The sequence below is a fragment of the Zalophus californianus genome, chromosome 5, assembly GCF_009762305.2.
Source record: "Zalophus californianus isolate mZalCal1 chromosome 5, mZalCal1.pri.v2, whole genome shotgun sequence".
NCBI lineage: Eukaryota > Metazoa > Chordata > Mammalia > Carnivora > Otariidae > Zalophus > Zalophus californianus.
In genome coordinates this window covers 35,914,621-35,935,287 of record NC_045599.1, presented here as the reverse complement: position 1 = coordinate 35,935,287, position 20,667 = coordinate 35,914,621, and the positions used below count along the sequence as shown (strand labels likewise).

General features: G+C 43.3%; 1 long non-coding RNA gene across 1 annotated transcript; it reads right to left on the bottom strand.

Annotated features, from left to right (window-relative positions):
• Positions 1–1,765: 1,765 nt before the first annotated feature.
• LOC113928714 lies at positions 1,766–15,309 on the bottom strand. Its single transcript, XR_003521940.2, has 3 exons — positions 14,915–15,309; positions 3,925–4,104; positions 1,766–2,896 (listed from the first exon to the last, which is right to left on the bottom strand). It is a non-coding gene; the product is annotated as an uncharacterized LOC113928714 (long non-coding RNA).
• Between the last annotated feature and the right edge of the window lie 5,358 nt (positions 15,310–20,667).

The window sequence follows — 20,667 nt, the reverse complement described above, 5'->3', positions numbered from 1 at the left end:
TTCTGTATTTGTACAGTACAAATATGATACTTGGCCTCCAGATCAGAGAAGTTTGGAAGAATCAAATAGGAAGCTACCTGATTTTGTTTTGCCTAAGAGATAGTCAGACCAGGCAATGCCTCTCAATATATTGCCTTTTCCGGATAAAATGACTCTAGCCTTAATGAAGGAGTGGGAGGCAGAACAGAGCGCGGTGACGGGTCTGGTCTTTGAAATCCAACAAGCCAGGGCTGAAGGCAATCATGTGCCCTTAACAGCCATGTAGGTGGTTTACCAACTAGGACACATAACCTCTCTGAGTTTGTCTTCTGTCATCAATAAAATGATCCTAACATCCACTGTATAAGGGAGATTGTCAGAATTATAGAATATATGCAGGGACAAGCATCCAACCTAGAGTAAGCACCCATCAATTATGCTTGCCATTGCTGTTGCCATTCATAATAAATGCAGAAAAAACCATGTGCTGTCTGGCTAATGTGTTGGAGAAACATTTGGGAGCAGAATTTCCTTTAGGATCCCTGAACCAAGAGCTTTCATGGCAACTTCCATCTAAATTGCTTTGCTTAAAGCCAACGGCGTTGGAAGGCATGTTGGACAGATGAGTCCTTTCTCAGGCTGAGGTGACAAGAACTGTATCTTATTCATACCTATATTCAAAGCACCTAGAACAGTCCATGGCTGAAGTAAGTACATTCATAACTATGCTTGACAAGTTCTTGAGCATCCACAGGTTTCCAGAAACAGGTCTAGGGTCTAGGAGAAGGAAACGGGATGAGCACAAACAGACACAGACCCTCACAGAGATTACAGTCCTATCGCAAAGACTGCAAATAAAAAAAACTCACAGGAAATTGGCAGATGTAAGAAAAAGCCACACAATCCTTTTGGTCTCTTTCGTTTTTTCACTTATGATAGATGCTCAGTTACAGAGAAATCGTTCTCAACTTTGAGAAAACCAACATTGCAAGAATATTTGTAAATGGAAGATGCAAAAGGTGCCATGGTCTCAGGTTGAGACCCTAGGGAGTGGTGGGGGTATGGCAAGGTACAGAGGAGGATGTCATTCCTGAATGATAAAGATGGCACATTCTCTGCATGGTTTTGAGATTTTGAGCTCTGAGGAGAATGGCTTTTTGACAGTGGGGTGTTTATAATGGACAGAGGATGGTGCACAGTTGCAAGAGATATGGGCGAGGTACAGCATCATCCTCCCGAGCCCGGGTTACAGGAGCCAAATTCCCTTCCCTGAACCCCCAAGGCTCAGCCAGGTACCTGGCAGGACCTTTAAAACTATTCATCCAAATTCTACAGATGGGGGGCAAAAAAACTTTTGCATTCAATCAACTTGAGAAGGCTTTCAGAAAATCCCCCTCTTGAGTGATTTCAAGCATCTTATTCCTACCGGAAGAAGCCAATGGGATTAAGCTTCACTTAATCCTTTTAGAACGGTTCATTGTCGATAGGATTTGTTACAGGGCTGGGTATGGTCTTAACTTTCTGGATGCCTATGATTAGAGTCTTGACAGGGTCACGCGGGATGCTCCAAGACAGATTAGAACCAGGCTGCACCCAACTTTTCTTTTACAGGTGGAATAATCTACAAAGCTCTGGGAAAGGAACAAAATGAAGTAGGGTTACAGGGAAAGGCCAGTGGAGCCGAAGGACACTGAGAAAGGAGAAAAGAGTTTGGGACTGTCATAGTCTTAAAATACATGCAAAACAAAAGTCCAAAATGTGCATTATTTACTACTATATAGGACAACAGCTGGGACATTTTTGAGAAAAGGTCTGCAGTATTTTACACCTAAGGTACGCTGCTGTGGTGTGTTTATCCTACGGGTTTCAGAGTTGTCTGTTTTTCTCTTGGAGCACTTATAAAAGCAAGTAAAATTGAACGCTATTTTAATAACCCTTCTGGTACAGTGTTATATATTAGTTACGATCCGTTGTGTCCCACCCCATATTTATTTTCCACAGCATACCACTGCTTTTGCATTAGACACTCTACCCTGTAGGGAGAAAAATGGGTCTAAACTATAAAGCGAGCCCTTTCTTTTTGCAGACATCCTGTAATTAGCTCAAGTTTTCATCTTTCATCAAGATCCTGCTGCACAACACAGAAAAGTTTTCTCTTTTCAACATGTTTTTGCCAGATGTTTCCACAAAAGAAATGTAAAGGCAAAGTTTTTTGTGTGCACTGGTGCATATGACTTCATCCTTAATGACTGCTTCAAAAGGCTCCTCCTCCTTAATTAAGCGAATTAGTTTTCCCCGGGTTCCTTTGTAAAGAACACCTATTGTCTCAGTGTCCACAGTCCCTCAGCGTCCCAGCCGCCGGGTCATTGTCCCCTGTGCCCTCAGGAGGGGTCAGACTTGCAGCTCCAGCCTCACTCGTTCTATAGGTTCCGCACCACAAACTCAAAGTAAGTACTTTAACGTTTGACAAAAGAAAATTCGGTAACTGCAAATGAACACGTGAAGCAGCTCCTATCTCTCCAATTAACTTTCCATTTTCCTCTGCTTCAGGGATGATTCTGTGTGGAAATATGATGATGAACTTGCATCGGGATCAGCAGTGAGGCACTGTCTCTTTGTTTTGTCTCAGATAGCAGTGTTTTCCACTTTGCCAGAGAGCATTTTTACGTTTCCTTTAAATATTTCTTCCTTCCTTTCCTTCCTTCCTTATCGATCTCTACCATCCGCACAAAATTTTGGAAGGTCAGTACCAGAGATGGCTTCAGGGGATCTGATTCAGCCCCTTTATTTGAGAGGTGGCAAAACTGAGAGGAAGGTAATTGCCCTAATCATGCATCTGATTAGATTAGTAAAGACATCGGATGTCTTATTCCAGATCTTACATCTGCTACCAGCTGACGGATGGCGCTGACTTTTCCTGTGGAGACCCAAAACAAAATGACAAAATACCATCAGTTTTTATCAATGACATAAGCTTGAAACCATTGAAGTTGATGCCTGTATATACTTCCCAACGTTTGCAAGTCAGTTTTTTTGTTCCAGCTATCTCGTGGGGTGAGCTGATCTAGCCACACTCTCATTTAATAAATTTGGAATGCAAAATGAGTGTGAGCTCCCATGAGGATCAGTGGCATATAGTTAAGGCTGTGTAGCTAGATAGGAGTCCAAATCTCAACTTTACCTCTTATAAACAATGACCTGGGGCATGTTTCTCAATTTCTCTAAGCCTCAATTTGCTCATTTAAAAGCTGGATTAGTGGGGCGCCTGGGTGGCTCAGTCGGTTAGGCGTCCAGCTCTTGGTTTCCACTCAGGTCATGATCTCGTGGTTGTGGGATCGAGCCCGACATTGGGGCTTTGTTCTCAGCGTGGAGTCTGCTTCAGATTCTCTCTCCCTCTCCCACTCTCTCTCTCTCTCTCTCTCTCTCCCAAATAAATAAAATTTAAAAATTAAAAAAAAATGGATTAGTAGTAGGAACTTCTTCATAGAACTACTGTGAGTAATGAATAAATGAACTGATGAGAATAAGTATGCATAGTACAATGCATGACACATAGCAAGCAGATGACATATTAGCACTTTGCTCCATCTGGTTAGAGTCTAAGGGTTGGTGACTGCTTGGCTCAGAAGGTGTGGGAAAAGGAACAGAGGCAGGGTCACAGGTGAGGTTGAGGTTTCAAGCCCAGGTAACTAGACATTCCTAGTACTCTCCAATGTCCTCCCCACCTCTCCCTTCTAATCATGAGAAGCACTACATTCCCTAGCCCCCCTTCAGTTAGGAAGGGCCAGGGCCAGAACTAGGGTGAATGAGACCAGCAGGTATCTAAGGTGAAAAATCTGAGGAGCCACTGGCCCCCAGGGCCACACAAGTGCCAACCCCGTGATTGCATGACGCTGAGAGCCAGGGCCCTCCCAGCTTTCTGTCTAGGCACTTCCCTCCACTCACCTACTCCCAGCCCCGGGGAAGGCCGTGCTACAAGGTCTGGCCCGTGAGTTGCCCCTGGAAGTGACCCTGAAAAGCCAGCACCCGGTGATTCTCTCCCTCTGCAGCTGACAAGGTTGCTTGTTGCAGGTGGTAGAGCTCGGTATCCACACGAAGCAGGGTCCCCTGCTGACCTGCCTGCACCTATAGCGAGATCAAGAAATACACTGTTGTTGTGACGAGCCCCTGAAATTTGGTGATGGTTTGCTACTGCTGCAAAACCTAGCCTGTTCTTCTTGCTCTCATTCGTGTTATCCTCATCAAAATCAATCTCTCCATTTTTGTTGCTGTCAGCATGAGTAATGAACCCAGGCCGAGTGAGGTTTAAATATTAGCCATGACCCTCTCTAGTTGTATTGTCTCTGAGCCTCCGTTTCCTCAGCCAAGAAATTGGCACTGATAAGGCAAAGCTCGCAGAGCTATTGTGTGGGGTAAGTTGCGTCCTATTTGGCTATAAAGGGGAATGTCCTTCCAGAGGTGTTTCCTGTGGGCAGGGAATACCCCGATGGTCCCAACACCTAACCCAGTGCCTTTGCATATTACACAGGTTGCATCAAGGTTTGCTGATTAAGTCAAAGAAGACTTTGCTGTATGAGTTACAGCAGATTTCTTTTTTCCCAAAGTGAAAGCTATGAGCCATCAGTGCACCAAGAAAATGGCCCAGATTTTCTCCTCCGTCTCTCTGTGAATCTCCTATTCTTTCAGTGCCTGCATCTGCTGAGTTGTCAAGGTTACCTCTCAGCATCTTTGGAATATTATTAGATGTTGACCCATATTGTGTCAAAATTATACAGAGACCTGGATGTGTGTTTGTCTTCCCCACTGTCGCAACTATTATCACTCTTTCCTGATCTGCTTCCCTCATTCAACTGCATGTAGATGTGCGAGAGGTTTTACAGCTCAGCTGTTCATCAGAATGAGATATCCTTCTGTATTCCACTGACTCAGTGAGATTTCAAGGGACTTAGACTCCAGCCATGAACAAGTTGCCAAGTTCTTTCCTTCATCTCTAGGTGAGACTCAGCCTCTTCCTTCTAACCGTGTAGATACCATGTGGAGTTTCCCCACACGGGTACGATCAGGTCTCTCCCTCTCTTCAGCTTTCCTCCTCCTCTTCAGCATCCCCACCGTATCCCGGCCGTGTATTTCTTTGGTCCTGTGCTGGGGACTCCACTAAGCACTTTAGATGCATCCTATCACTTAAGCCTTACCACAACCTTATGAAAGAGGTGCTAGTGGGAGTCCTGTTTTACAGATGAGAAAATTGAGGCTCAAGAGAGTAAGTTACTTACCCAAGGACATGCAGTCCTAAATATCGGAGCTAAGATTGAACCCGGGTTTGGTTTGACTCCAAGTCCTGTGATCTTAGTTTTCTGCTGTACTAAAGAAGAAATATAAGTGAAGGGGCTCTCAAAGGTGCCCCAGTTTCTTTCCAACATGTATTTGAAAAATGGCAGTGATAACTAAAATTCTGAGTATTTCAGTAAGGGATGGGAAGTAGAGGAAAATAACTGGTGATCCAGTGTGAAGAATGGGCTTACATAAAGCATCACTCGGAAGAATACCCAACCACCCACCCCCCAGGGGCGCCTGGGTGGCTCAGTCGGTTAAGTGTCTGCCTTTGTCTCAGGTCCTGGACTGAGCCCAGAGTGGGGCTCTCTGCTCAGCGGGGAGTCTGCTTCTCCCTCTCATTTTCCCTCTGTGCACTCTCTCTCAAATAAATAAATAAAATCTTAAAAAAAAAAAAGAAAAAGGGAAAAATACTCCCAGTGTCTTTACAAGCTAGACTTTTAAGAGAATAGTAAAGGGATGTTATTTGGCAAAATTATTTATTGGGAGAAGGTATTGTTAAAGTCACTTCTAAAGGCGTGCATGGTGAGATTAAAAGTTAAGGAAGAGAAAAGGTACATGAATATTCCCCTTCAGGCCAGTGTAAAGCATTGTATCTTGTTAAAATAAATTTCCTTTCAAAAATTACCTTTTATGTATTTTTTTATAGTTTATTTATTTCCTTATTTATTTTTAGTAATCTTTACACCCAAGGAGGGGCTCAAACTTACGACCCTGAGATCAAGAGTCGCATGCTCTTCCAACGGAGTCAGCCAGGTGCCCCTCAAAAAAATTATCTTTTAAAACTGAATTTCTTTAATTGTTGAGGTTGAGTATCCTATGTCTGTTGGCCATTTTTATCTTCTTCTCTGCAAATTAGCTACTCATAAAATTTGCCATTTTCTATGGAAATCTCCACGTGTATATATGAATAATTTGCAAGAATGTTTTATATGTTATGGAAATTAGGCCTTTTGGTTGTCATCATATTGTAAATATTTCCCAAGTTTGTTGTTTACACTTACTTTGTTTATGGCATTTTCTGTTTAAATTTACTTTTAATATTGAGGTTTAAAAAGGTAGCTTTGAGGCTTCCAGGGACAAGAAAAGAATTTGGATGTCAAACCCAGTTTCACAAATCAATTTCATGCCAGTAGCGAGAAGGCAGGGAGCCACTGTATAATTTGTGAGGCAATTTGCCGAAAGCTTCCTGTTAGTCTCTGGGCATCATTAAATAATAGCCATGTGCTGATTTGGCTACTTTCCACGCAACGCCTTACAGCCACTCTATCAGCACTCCCATCAGTTTGTAATGCCTGGCTGGTCATAATAGGTGTTAACACCAGCCCATAAAACTACTGCTACTTTATGGATTTGTTGAAATGTCAAGTGATTTGCTGCCGAGAGAAAGAATGAAAGAAAGAGGGCGAAAGAAAGCTGGAAAGGAGGCAGGGCACAAACAAAGAGAAAAGGAAAGAATACAAGAAAAGGAAGGAAATGGATACAAGAAAAGGAAGGAAAAAGATGAAGAAAGAAGTAGGAAAGAAAGTTTTTGAAAAAGAAAAGGTTAAAAAAAGGAGAAAGAGCAGAAGGAAAGAAAGTAGAGAATCAAAATGTAAGTAAAGATGGATGGATGGATGGGAGGGAGAGGAGAAAATGAAAAAAAAAAAGGAAGGCCAAATCCATTCTAACTGTACAAAGAATCATAAATCCTAGGGATGAAAGAGAATACACGGTTTCTTTATATCTAAAGCTCTTGTTTTACTGGAAGAAATACTCAAGCCCAGAAAGGCTGAGTAACTTGCCTCACACTCCCACAGCACATTCATACCAGAATGAGAACCAGATTCCAGCCGGGTCTTCCAATTCCCAGTCTAACCCGCCTTCTCTCACGCTCTTTCATTTCACTGGAAGCTTGCTATTGACTTAAACTGACTTAAAGCAATATCTAACGAAAATAAGACCATAGCCAAAAATGGGCCTTCTGCTAGACCAGAAAATCTTACCCCCTGGGATTTTTTTTAACTGCAGCACATTGCCATAACAGAATTTGACCTTTAATGTGTAAACTTTAAAAGACAGTTGAGCTAGCAGTTCCTTCCTACTTAAAAAAAAAAAAAAAATTAAAAAGTTGTTCATAATCTATAATAGAAAAATGTATTTCAGAGGAAATTGCTGAAGTAAACTTAGGGAAAGCTACAGTTTTCAATACTGTTTGGTAGAATTTTGATTTTTTGATTGATACTTGAGGAACGTTGTACTTTTTTCTATTGCTGTTTGAGGTCAGATAGTCAAAGATAAAGAAAAGCAGGAGGTTGATGTCATTACACTTGAATTTTCATTCAGTGAGTGGGATTTAAGGTAGATTTGTGAGTTTCCCAAGAAGGCAAGTGGAGAGTGAGTTGTTGAACATCAAAAGGAAAAATTGTGAATGACTGGAAAACCAAAGTATTTCTCCAAATGCACTTACGTACAGAGAATATCACCTTCAACGTGGTGTAAATGTGCCCTCTCCTTCTTTTAGTCAGGAGGCAGGGCTGAGAGAGCTCACATTTCCTTTCAGTCCCATGATTCTATATGATCCTATAACACTACACAATCCCTGTGCCCTAATTAACTGGTTATTGCTTTAATTTCCTATTTTACTTTGGCAATGGGGAACTTGCTTCATTCTGTTAATTTTTTCTGGATGGCATTCAGTGGCATAAGCTTAGCTGTGTAGATTTGTGCCAGTGAGGCCAGAGTACTTACTTCCATTCATTCATTCAACAAATATTTATTGCGCTACTTCACCACCTGGCGCTGTTTTGGGTGTTGGGCATACAGCATAAACAATACCGATTAAAACAATAACAACAACAACAACATCTGCCCTGACAAAGTTTGTTCTCTAATGGGTGGCGGAGGATAGACAATAAATAAATTGATACAATCATACATGTATGTTAGGTAGCAATAAGGGCTATGGAGAACAATAAAACAAAGGGATAGAGAGGGCAGGGGTAGTAGAGGAGCTTTAATTTTAGATGGGATGATAAAGAATTCAGGTAAGATGTCTCTCTGATGAGCAAGAACCTGAAAGAGATGAGGAGTGAGACATGAGTATAACAGAGGGATCTTTGCAGGCAAAGGGAACAGCCTGAGGACAGTCATTCAGGATGCTTGGCTGAAGCGCTGTGAAGGGTGGGCAGACCTCAGAGAGGTGGGGGGTCCAGATCTCGTAGAGTCAACTAGCAATGGGAAGCTCTTTGGCTCTAACTCTGAGCGAGATGAAAAGAAAAACCACTGGCAATGCTTGAGCAGAGGGATGTGATCCATATTTTCACATGATTACACTGGTGGCTGGGTGGAGAAGAATGCATTCCAGGGCAAGGGCAGGGGCAGAATGAACACCAAAAGAGGCTATGCCAACCTGGGCCAGAGATGATGATGACCAGCATGGCCCAATAGCAGTGGAGGAAGAAGGATATGGCAGATGCCCCCTGGTAAATGAAGACATAAACATGCATCTTGAGACTAGGAATAATAGAACTTGTTAATGGATTGGATGTGAGGCGTGAAAGAGAGAGGACTCTCTCTGGATGATTCCAAAATGGGTCTGGTTATCTTCATTCCACTGTCTATTCAAATAAATCTCCAATGTCCCCCACAACCGTCTTCTTCTATCCTCCACCCAGCCCAGGTCCAGCTGTGCTGACAGCCAATATGTTAATACAAGTTGGCTGCCACTAGGACTTACAGAATTGACTCTGGTTTTCCCCTTGATGTGGATTAGCAGAGTCTACACTGAGTTTAAGACTGCAATCACAACTAGTTTTTTGCCATACTTGTTTCTTCTTTCTTTTCTGTGGTTTCTAGAATTTTATTATGGTTTTAATGGCCTGATTATATGGGAGCCTTTGTTGTTATTTGGAAACTTCTGGGGAAGCATATAGCAGGAGGGCGGAATGGATGGATGGACAGGAGAAAGAGATACATGGAAAGAGACAAAGAAAGAAGGGGTTGAGAGAGAGACAGAGAATACGAAATGGCCAAATAATAAATTGATGAGTTGAGTCCGAAAGTGAAGGAACAGATGGGAGAACACAGTTACTGGGCAGACAGAATGAAAGAATGTGATGGATCAGAATAGAGCCATCACCTCCCCCCCCCCCCACTCCCACGCAACTATCTCCAAAAGATAAGATGCTCACTGAAAAGTGTAGCAGTAGCGTCTTCCCCAAGCTGATGACTAATAGAACCTACAGTCACAGGTCATATTAATTTACTGTGGCAAAGTTCAAAAAACAGAGAACAAGATTTAAGACTAGGAAGAAAACCTAAGTTCAGTATATGCAAACTCAAAGAAACTTTTTGTAACTTCAAGGAGGACAACATTCTAAATTTCTAGTTCTAAAAAGAGAGTGAGATGGGATAAACAGTAGCACCAGGGTGATGATTTTGGATGTGTTAAGTTTATCGCCTTAAGACCACATTTATTTATATGTCCATGTTCCATCTCCTTGCATGACAGCTTTTAAGAATGTATATAATAGATGGGACACCTGGGTACCTCAGTCAGTTAAGCATTGGACTCTTGATTTCCACTCTGGTCTTGATCTCAGAATCCTGAGATTGAGCCCCACAGCAGGCTCCACGCTTAGGGAGGAGTCTGCTTGTCCCTCTCCCTCCCCCTCTGCTCCTCCCCTCGCTCTCTCTCTCTCTAAAAATGAATAAATAAAATCTTTAAAAAAAGAATCTACTGGGGGGGGCTGGAGGGCTCAGTCAGTTAAGCACCTGCCTTCTGCTCAGGTTATGGTCCCAGGGTCCTGGGATCGAGCCCCATATCGGGTCCATGCTCAGCAACGAGTCTGCTTCTCCCTCTCCCTCTGCTGCTCCCCCTGCTTGTGCTCTCTCTCTCTCTCTCTGTATCAAATAAATAAATAAAATCTTTAAAATTTTTTTTTTAATTTAAAAAAGAATCTACTATCTGGGTATTTTTTTAAAGAATGTGTATAATAGAAAAGGACAAAAGAAAAAAATTGCAAAAATAAGAGTGAAGAGAAAATACTGGTAATAAAATAAAGGCAAGGATGAAATTAATGTACTCCCACTCATCCTTGGGAAAAGAAAGAAAACGATATGCACACATAAAGTTCTGTGGAGTCACTAGAGATAGTCTGTAAATTTGGTTTTGAGCTTCCTACCAACCAAAGCAAAGAGAACAATATGATCCTAAATAAAAACCTACAGGTTCTATAAGACTAAAACAAACCAGCGGTATTGTGGAAACTAAGACTAAAATCTAAAGAAACTGTGTTCTGTGGAACCACAAAATATAGATAAAGACCTTGACGATATTCTTTCAACAAATGCAATGACAGTGCACGAGGGTTCCCTTTTCTCCATACCCTCCAAAACTTACTTCTTGTCTTTTTGATAGTAGCTGTTCTGACTGGTGCAAGGCAGTCAGAACAGCTACTATCTCACTGTGATTTGGATTTGCATGTCCCTGATGATTTGTGATGTTGAGCATCTTTTCATGTGTTTGTTGGCCATCTGGATATCTGCTTTGGAAAAATGTCTATTCGGTCCTCTGCCCATCTTTTAATTGGATTATTTGGTTTCTTCGTGTAGAGTTGTATATGGTTTTTGTATTTTGGATATTAGCCCCTTAATTGGATCTATCATTTGCAAATATCTTCTCCCATTCAGTAGGTTGTCTTTTTGTTTTGTTGATGGTTTCCTTTTGCTGTGCAAAAGCTTTTAATTTTGGTGCAGTCCCAGTAGTTTATATTTGCCTTTGTTTCTCTTGCCTGAGGAGACACATCCATAACTGTGCTGCTAAGGCTGATGGGCAAGAGATTACAGCCCATGTTTTCTTTTAGCAGTTTTATGGTTTCATGTCTCACTTTTAGGTCTTCTAATGTTCTTAAGAAATTATTCATCTTTTCCACTTGTTAAGTGAAACATCACCAGTTAATTCTGATAACTTTTATTTCATATCAATATGTTTTAGAACTATTAGAAATGTACCATAAAATGATCCTTGCCACCGTGGTAACAATTTGACCTAGCTGTCACTTTCTTTACGCCAGCTAATAGGATAAAAAGGCAACAGTTTCTAGGTGAAATTTCCACAGATATTTTATGTAAAATAATGACACCCTTTGTAACTTCTGCCATTTGACCTGTGTCAAACAAGCTTTCTGGAAACAAATCTATTTGAAAGATTCTGCTGCGATTAGAGCTGAATGCACTAGATGAAAACCTTCTGATTGGGGCCAAAGAAGCCAAGATTATTGGTTCTGCTGTGAGTGTTCTTGGGGTTAGCAGAGTTCTGAAGGTCACCATCATCGGTATTAATGTGGCCACAGAATGCATCTCTCAACTTGCTCAACTGTAACAAATGTGCTTAAAACTGAGCTAATTTACAATCTAAATGCATGTGTAGGATAGTAATCAGGGTGCTGTGCTGATTTAGGTGTTATTTGTTAGGGGAAACAAAAGGTACGTTAATATTTTATTCATCTTTAAATTAACTATAAATTTTGCATCCTTGTATAGCTCCTCCTCAGGCAAATGAGTGTTCAAATTAATGTATAAAAATAAAAATGAAATTTTTTTTTCCTGGCACCTGTTTGATGACAGAGAATTATAATCAATGGCAACATTGCCCTTGAAGGCAAGTTTTCATTTCCTCCCACGGGGTGGTCAGAATGCCTGGGAGGGTTTGCCCTCAGCCCCTTCAGAAGTCCCCTCTTCCTCCTCTCCAGTGGCCTCTCCCACTCATTCTTGGGCCTGTGCAGATATTCGTGTAGATGCAGATCACTTTCACTTCTGCTGGGGAAATTACAACACACTTCTTTAAATGGCAGAGACCGGGAGAGAACTGAGATTTTCAGACACTGAACTATTGGACTTGAAAGGATCAGGAAACTTTCAAGCCCAGCAACACCAGAAAAGGCTGTGTGTCTGAGCAAAGCACAGGGGCAGGATAGGGAAGGAATAAAAAGGAGTTAGAAAGGGAAGAGGGGAGGAAAGCAAGAGGGAAAGATGGAAGCACATTGTTTAGTGTGAATACGCATGCACTCATCGATCCAACAAATCCTCGTTGGGCATGGGGAGCCCAGCACCAGACCGCACATGCTAGTTTTCACTAGGGTCTGACCAGGGGAATATCTGCTGACTCAGTAGCTCTCAGCTGAACCAGGAAATGCACCAAAATTAGGAGAGTCGCTGTATTAATCAGGGTCGCTTTGAAGCAAGTTATACTGAAAAAAATAATCCTCTGATGTGACTTTTTCTCTTCTTGTGAAATTCCCTACTTCACGTTCAAAGCAGAGAACACACCAGCAGTAGCTTTTGTCCAAGTGTCATTCAGTTGGCTTCTTCTAGAAAAAAGGAATCTGCGTCACTTCGAAGTTAGATTTCGTTCTCTTGCTGTCAGAGTGTTGGCCCAGAAAGGGAGCCAGTTTCTGTGATGACTGCTACAAGAGCAGGTGCAGTTTGCATCCCACAGATACTAACTTTGATAAGCACTTACTGAATGCCTCCTCCAGCTGAGAATGAAACAGAGCAAGGCTCCTACCCTCCTGGGGCTTTAATTGTAACTTCATAATGAGAATTGTCATTTGTGTGGCTCCTCTAAAACACAAAGAAGGCTTTTCAGAGGCTGCTTCATTGAAGTGTCAGGGAAGGAAGGTAGGTGGTATTTTTATTCCCATTCTCCAGCTCGGTAAAGTGAGTTCTAATGAAGTCAAGTTACTTGCTAAAGGTCACCCAGAGGTCAGAGCATCAGAAAAGAAAGAAAGAAAGAAATGATCACAGGACTGTGTCATACGCTCAGTAGTTTAAACTGAAAAGGAAGAAAACGTTTTTGTGTATGTGGGCTTATCTAAAAAGAAATGGGTTGCTCTGTTTCTTAGTTTCATTTATTCAGCAAGTTAGAGCCGGGCGCTATTGTAGGCAAAGAGAATCTAGCAGTGAACAAAACAAAACTCACAGGGGGCTTACATCTAGATAGGAGGGCCAGACAATGCATTTTTAAAATATGTAATGTGCTATGAAGAAAATAAATGCCTGGTGAGAGGGTAGTGAGGAGAGGCACTGCTTTGGATGGAATGGGGTGGGAGATTCTCTGAGGAGGTAATATTTGAACAGGGATCTGAGTGAAGTGAAGGAGACTTGTCATGTGGACATCTGAGGGACTCCAGGTGGGGGACCAGCAAGGAGGAAGACCGTCATGGAGGAAAGTAGTTGGTAAATTTAAGAAACAGCAAAAAGACCAATGTGGCCAGAGAGAAGCTGGGGCAGAGGCGGAGATTTGGCCAGCAAGGCAGCCGGGGGCCAGGGTGGTGATGCTAGCTTTGACTCAGTGGGATGGAAGCTATCGAGGGTTAGAGCCAAGGACTGCCGGGACATGGCTTACTTTTCACAGGATCCCTTTGGCTGGTGTGAGAACAGACTTTAGAGGGGCAAGTGTGGAAGCGGGGAGAGCAGTCAGGGAACTGTTGAGATCTTGTCATCTGAGACAGGGTGAGGACTCAAGGAGGCAGGCAGCAGTGGAAGGGGCGGGGGGAAGCGGTCATTTGAGCTTGTGTTCTGAACGTGAAGTCAGTGGGATTTGCTGAAGGATTGGAAATGGGGGAAAGAGAGGTTTAGATCAGATAATCTAGCTGACCTGTAAGTCCTTAGCAACTCAGCATTGCAGGATACCCATCAGAGCCCAGGAAAACATTCCTGTTGTTGGGCATTCCATCTTTTGGCCTAAATAAGACAACACTGTGTATTCAGTGCCGGTTCCACCTAGCTGAAAGGCTAGGGCAAATGAGTAGCCCTCTCTACTCCTCAGGGTCTTAGTGGTGAATTAGGGATGATCATTTCTGCTGTTCCTACTTCAAAAGGATGTTGAATAAAACTATGTAAAGATGAGGCAGCACCAGCTTAGGGCTTATTAGTTACATCATCAGCACCATCAGAGTTAACTTTATGAGTCAATTGAGTTGCCTTTGGTGTATCATCCATAGATTCTAGGAAGTTCCCCTGCCCAAAATTCTCTCCCCAACGGCTTGTCATGGTGAAAGAATTTCACAGTGAGCCTGATTCCTTTCTGTTAAGGCACTATGGACCTCAGACATCCTCCTTTAAAATAGAAACTTTAACCTGACCTGCTGTCAGTCATTTGTCATTTTGGATGAATATACATATCAGATTGCTTTTCTGCCATCATAGCTAACTGAAGTTGCAATGGGAGAAAGGACAGAATAAATACGGGACAGAGAATGCAACAGTTGTGGAGCTGCTGAGTATACTGTGGACAGATTGAGAAGATCCCTTGGGGGAGGAGCCTCCAGAAATAAACTGTGTCTACGGTGCACTGTTGTCCGGATTTGCCTGATATCATGGTGGTTCTCTCCTCTAATAAAAATGATGTCCTAGAAGCACACCTCCTTGAAATAATTTTAACAAGTGGCTACAGAAGCCAAATTGCTCTAGAAAAACATTGAATTCACAGAGAGTCATATGCTCTCATGGCCCCTTTAGCTTGCTTTGTTTAAACAAACTGGTCCTCACTGCACACTTCTTCGATTATGGGTGCCCCTGCTTTGCCTGAGCCTTTAAAGAGTCCCTTTCCCCTAAATACCTTTGAAAATGCCCAGGGGTGCTGACATGTAATCAGAAATCATTCCTTCGAGTGTCCCCATCATGACAGGAACCCAGGGACCTGGGCTCCGCTGCTTCCACAAAGATGTCCCTCAGGACTAGAGGTCTGTCCCCGTTGCCATTGCTGTCACGGTGACCAGCACCTGGAAATCCTGCAGGCCCCAATGTTGGTAAATTTGGAATACCTGCCCATCAAGCTGGGAAGGCAGCAAAGCGACAGCCAAAGGTTTGCTGAGGTGTCCCACATTAAATTTGTTCAACCTCGGGTGCGATGGCGGTTTGTGGCAGGGCCTTCTCCCTGGAGGTGTGGCGGCCAGGCACAGAAGTCATCACCCCACACCCTGCGACTTACCCAGAAGTAGTGCCCCTCCAAGGTATAAACTCTGCTCCTGTCATCGCTGCAGCTACCATCCCCACTTCGAGGACGGTCAACTCCTTGCCTAAGCCAATGTCACTGTGATTCAAGCCGGTGTCATGGCGATAGGACACGGGGTGGCGGGGGGGGGGGGCCGCGGGGAGGGGCTGCTGCAAAGCCATATGAGCCCCATTGTGTTATACTGTTATAGAGTCATCATTCTTTCACATCACAGCCGCCGTGCCTTTCTCCAAGGCTGCTGACGAGCCCGTGGGCTGTCTGGGTGAGGGCAAGTTCTGGTGTCAGCTGAGATACTATCAGTAACTCCACTCTGCACTAACGGCACGCTTTCCCGTGGGAAGCCGTTTAGTTCTTCCCTAGAGGCACCTGTTCCTCTCTGTAACTGTCCTCCATGGGGGAGCGCCCTCCTTTCCACACCTTGGTGGGCAAGATTTTGATTTTTCTCAGGAGGCTCCTAAGCCCTGTTGAAAATCGGTAGATAGCCCTTTAGCTGCCATCTTGCGTCCCCGCGTGTGTGCACCTAATCTCAGCTGGTCCGCCCGAGACCCCCTGAGCGCCAACCCCATTCCCCCGCGCGGTCCCATTTCCGCTCCAACAAGATGAAAGAAACTATCATGAACCAGGAGAAACTCGCCAAACTGCAAGCACAAGTGCGCATTGGTGGGAAAGGAACTGCTCACCGAAAGAAGGTGGTTCATAGAACGGCTGCAGCAGATGATAAAAAACTTCAGTTCTCCTTAAAGAAGTTAGGGGTAAACAAAATCTCTGGTATTGAAGAAGTGAATATGTTCACAAACCAAGGAACAGTGATCCATTTTAACAACCCCAAAGTTCAGGCATCACTGGCAGCGAACACTTTCACCATTACAGGCCATGCTGAGACAAAGCCGCTGACAGAAATGCTACCCAGTATCTTAAACCAACTTGGTGCAGACAGTCTGACTAGTTTAAGAAGACTGGCTGAAGCTCTGCCCAAACAATCTGTGGATGGAAAAGCACCACTTGCTACCGGAGAGGATGATGATGATGAAGTTCCAGATCTTGTGGAGAATTTTGATGAGGCTTCCAAGAATGAAGCAAACTGAATTGAGTCAACTTCTGAAGAACATAAAACCTGAAGAAGTTACTGGGAGCTGCTATTTTATATTATGACTGCTTTTTAAAATTTTGTTCATGGATCTGATAAAATCTAGATCTCTAATATTTTTAAGCCCAAGCCCCTTGGACACTGCAGCTCTTTTCAGTTTTTGCTTATACACAATTCATTCTTTGCAGCTATTTAAGCTGAAGAAGCCTGGGAATAAAGTTTGAAACAAGGTTAATAAAGTTCTTTGCCTAGGGAAAAAAAAAAAAAGAAAAGAAAATCAGTAGATAGAAATGAATGCATAGGGGATGGGTGTGGCCTGCCTGGGCTCCCGCAGTTCCGGAGCCACAGGTCCTGCCCAGTCCTGGCGCACTGCAGTCTTCCATCGTGTCTGCACCTTTTCCCTCTTCTGCTCTGAAGGGACCCCAAACAGTGCATCCCATGAAACCGCAAAGATTCAAATCTCCCCCCTCCTGCTCGTGTCTCTGCGCAAGCAACAGTACAGATGATTAAATTCACAACACGCTTAGCTGCTACTGATGGTTAACTGGGAGTTTCTGAGTGCGATTCAGAGTTGATTCAAAGTGGAGATATGTTTTTAGTGGTTGCATTTTAGTGCTTAGTGCCCCCGAATAGTAGGGCAGGACCTTGCTGAGGACGCAGTCTGTCAAACACGGGGCACCAGCATCGTTGCTTAACATCACATGCATCGTGAAAATTTTCTCCCCATAAAAGTTAAATACCTTCATGGCATAAAGTTAGAAAAGCACGGAAAAATATGTTGAAGAAAATAGTAATCAACTATCATCTACTTTCCACAGATAGCCATGGTTAATATTTTAATGCATTTCCTGTGAAATTATTTAGCATAAATTAGTATCTTTTAGGAAACGTCTATATAAAGCATAAAATACATAAAGATCTATTGGAAACAGGGATAGTCTTATACACATACAATTTATACAAACATGTGTATGTATATATAAAATTATATATTGTTGAGTATAAGTAGATATTAGTAAGTATAAATGAAAATGTATATGTTTATGAATATCTTATTGTGAGCATTTTCCCAGATAATTTGAAAAACATGATCTTTGAGGGCAGCATTCTGTCTTATGGATGCAACAAATTTAAACATTCTCCCTTTGGCTGGTAGTAGGGTAGTTTCCAATTTTTTATTATCACAGCACTGCCTCTCTTCCCAGTGAGGGAGAACATATTCTTAGGAGCAGAACTTCTTTCTCAAGGGTTGTATTTATTTGGCATCTCCTAATATATATATATATATATAGAGAGAGAGAGAGAGAGCTGAAATACATCCAGATAGTTGGTTCTGACTCAGTGTCCGGCAGGTTCCAGCTGGGAGACTGGGCCAAAAAAGAGGCAGTGGCTTATAGTGCACCTTCGGTTCTTGCTTCTTTTTATTTTTTTTTCTTAAAGATTTGATTTATTTATTTGACAGAGAGAGAGAGAGAGCGAGAGCAGGAACACAAGCAGGGGGAGTGGGAGAGGGAGAAGCAGGCTTCCCGCCGAGCAGGGAGCCCGATGCAGGGCTCGATCCTAGGACCCTGGGATCCTGACCTGAGCTGAAGGCAGACGCTTAACGACTGAGCCACCCAGGCGGCCCCGGTTCTTGCTTCTGGTGGGAGGAAGCTTGACCGCAGCTTCTAATATTCCTCTGCCTGAGACTAGATACACAACAGTGTCAAATCATGGAACTTTGTTCTGCCTCTGCTTATTTACCTGGAAAATGAGGATAAGCTCATCGATTTTGTGAACCGTAAGCGACTCTGCAAGGCTGAGGTATTAGTTTCACTGTATCATGTGGTTATAGAACTGAAGTAATGAACTTGGTGCCCTGGCGTCAGGTAATGGGTTTTGAGTCCTGAGTCCATCATTTATTCTGTATTCTTATGTATCTTGGCCAAGTCACTTAACTTCTCTTTTCCTCATCTTTAAAATGGATGATAATAGCACTCACCTGACAGGTAAGGATTAGGCAAAATCAGGTATTTAAGGCGTGCATCATGTGTTAATGCCTATTATTGTTGTTACTTATTAGTTAGACTCAATGTGAAACTGCCACTTACTTCCTGTTAAAGGTTCTTAAAGCATGGATAGTATGAGTAGTTAAAATGTAACCGAAATGCCAAAGTAACTATATTCAAAGTGTCAAATCAAATCAGTAAAGTCAGTGTTTTTCAAAATATGTGCCCTCTGAAGTTATAAGTTCTGTAGAGCGTGGCCCAGGGACCTTTGGTGGGGGATGAGTGGTAATCCGAATGGTAAGGGCAGCCGGGTCTTCAGGAACCCCAAGCATGTAGATTTGTTTTTATGGCAAGAATTGTTAGCTGACGAACAAAACCATTTCTTCATCTTGGATGCACAACTAGACCTCCTGTCCCAAGCCCCGTGCAATTAGGCGTTACCATGTGACACTGTGGGCCATATGGTCTCTGTCTCAACTAGCCCCAACTCTACCATTGCAGTGTGAAAGCAGCCTTAGACAATAGGTAAACAAATGGGTGTGCTGTATCCCAGTAAAACTTCACCAAACTTTGCTGTCGTTTGCCAACCCCTGGACTAGAGCATGGTGAGCAAGGGAGAGTTACAGGGAGTGGTTGGAAGGGCAGAACTTGCCAGATAGGAAGGACCTCGTGGACCCTAGCGTGAAGTTAACTTTCATCCTCAGAGCAGGAGGGAAGGCTTCAGAAGGTTTTAGAAAGGGGTATGGCCTGATATATATAAACCCAGTCCTCAGTAGATTGGTGTTTCAGTTTGCAACCACCATGGGAACCACTGGCCCCATTTAAGAATCCCTCTGTGAATTTCCTAAGGAAATTCAAAGCGAGATCCTGACCAAGAGGGTATCTTCAAGGAAAGACCAGCAGGCAGACCCCAAGGGGCTTCACAAGGTGGCATTTATAACCTAGATGAAGTTGCCATGCCTTTATCACTGAACCTCAGGTAGGATCAGAACCCTGAATCTCAGTCCCCTCATCGCTCGCTTGTCACTAAATTCAGGTGATTAGCATATGAAATCAGAAGTGCAGCTAAGTGTCCATGGAAAACATAATTGCCCCATGTAGGCAGCCTATTCACTCCCCATAGACAGAACTACATTTGAACAACATAACAATAATCCTAATGGATAGCATTTATTAACAATGTGCTGGGCACAGTAGAAAGCACTTTATGATTACCTGGTTTAATCCTCACAACAATCCTATCTGGTAGAAACTGTGGTTAAGCCCCCTCACAGAGAAAGTCAGAGGTCCTCTAACTTGTAAGATGATGAAATGAGTGAGTGTTAGCGACGGGAGCTGAACCCACATGGTGCGAACTAGAGTCTGGGCACTTAACCACTACAACGTGGTGTCCCAGGGCAGGCAAACCTGTTCAGAAAGTTGCTAGTGAACATCAAATCGGTTGGGGGAAAGGAAGGCAGGGAAATCCAATTTTACGGTCTCAGGCATTCATCTCACTGAAGAACCACATTGCGTGCAGGTAGGTCCTCAGCTCACAGTCCCGTGGTTCCGTGGTTCCAACGCTCTTTCTCCGCCTCCATCCCAGGCCAAAGTGGCCTTCCTGCTGGGACAGGAAGTCCCAAATCCTCTTATCTCCTGGATGGGCCTGGAGGAAGTACTGCTGGGGTTTATCAACTCTCTTCTCCCTCTGTGTCTCGTCTTAATCTTTCTGTGCCTTTGGATCACTTTGCAACCATTTTATGTGAGTTTCATAATTAAACTCTGAGGGTAATTCCCTCAGCCCTACACCCCCAATCAGGGAGTCCCCAACATGATTAATCTCCCCACCTAGTAAGACTGCAAAATGCTTCAGAATCCTTATTTATATCTTCGGGGGGGTGGGGAGAGCCATATCTGGAGTGCAATCATCAGTAAGAACAGTTTGCCACATTAAGTAATGAAATCCTAACCTCCTACTGTGTAGACCAGCATCCCTCCTCAAGGATTAGAAATATGACACTTGCCTAGATAGGCTCAGGAGTTCACTGAGGAGAGTGAATCAACATTTGAACTCTTTTTTTTTAAGATTTATTTATTCATTTATTTGAGAGAGAGAGAGAGAGTGTGTGTGTGTACAAGAGTGGGGGGAAGGGCAGAGGGCGAGGGGAAGCAGACTCCCCACTGAGCACGGAGCCCCACGTGGGGCTCAATCCCATGACGCTGTGATCAAGACCTCAGCCGAAACCGAGAGTTGGATGCTTAACCGACTGAGCAACCCAGGTGCCCCCTGAACTCTTTTAAAA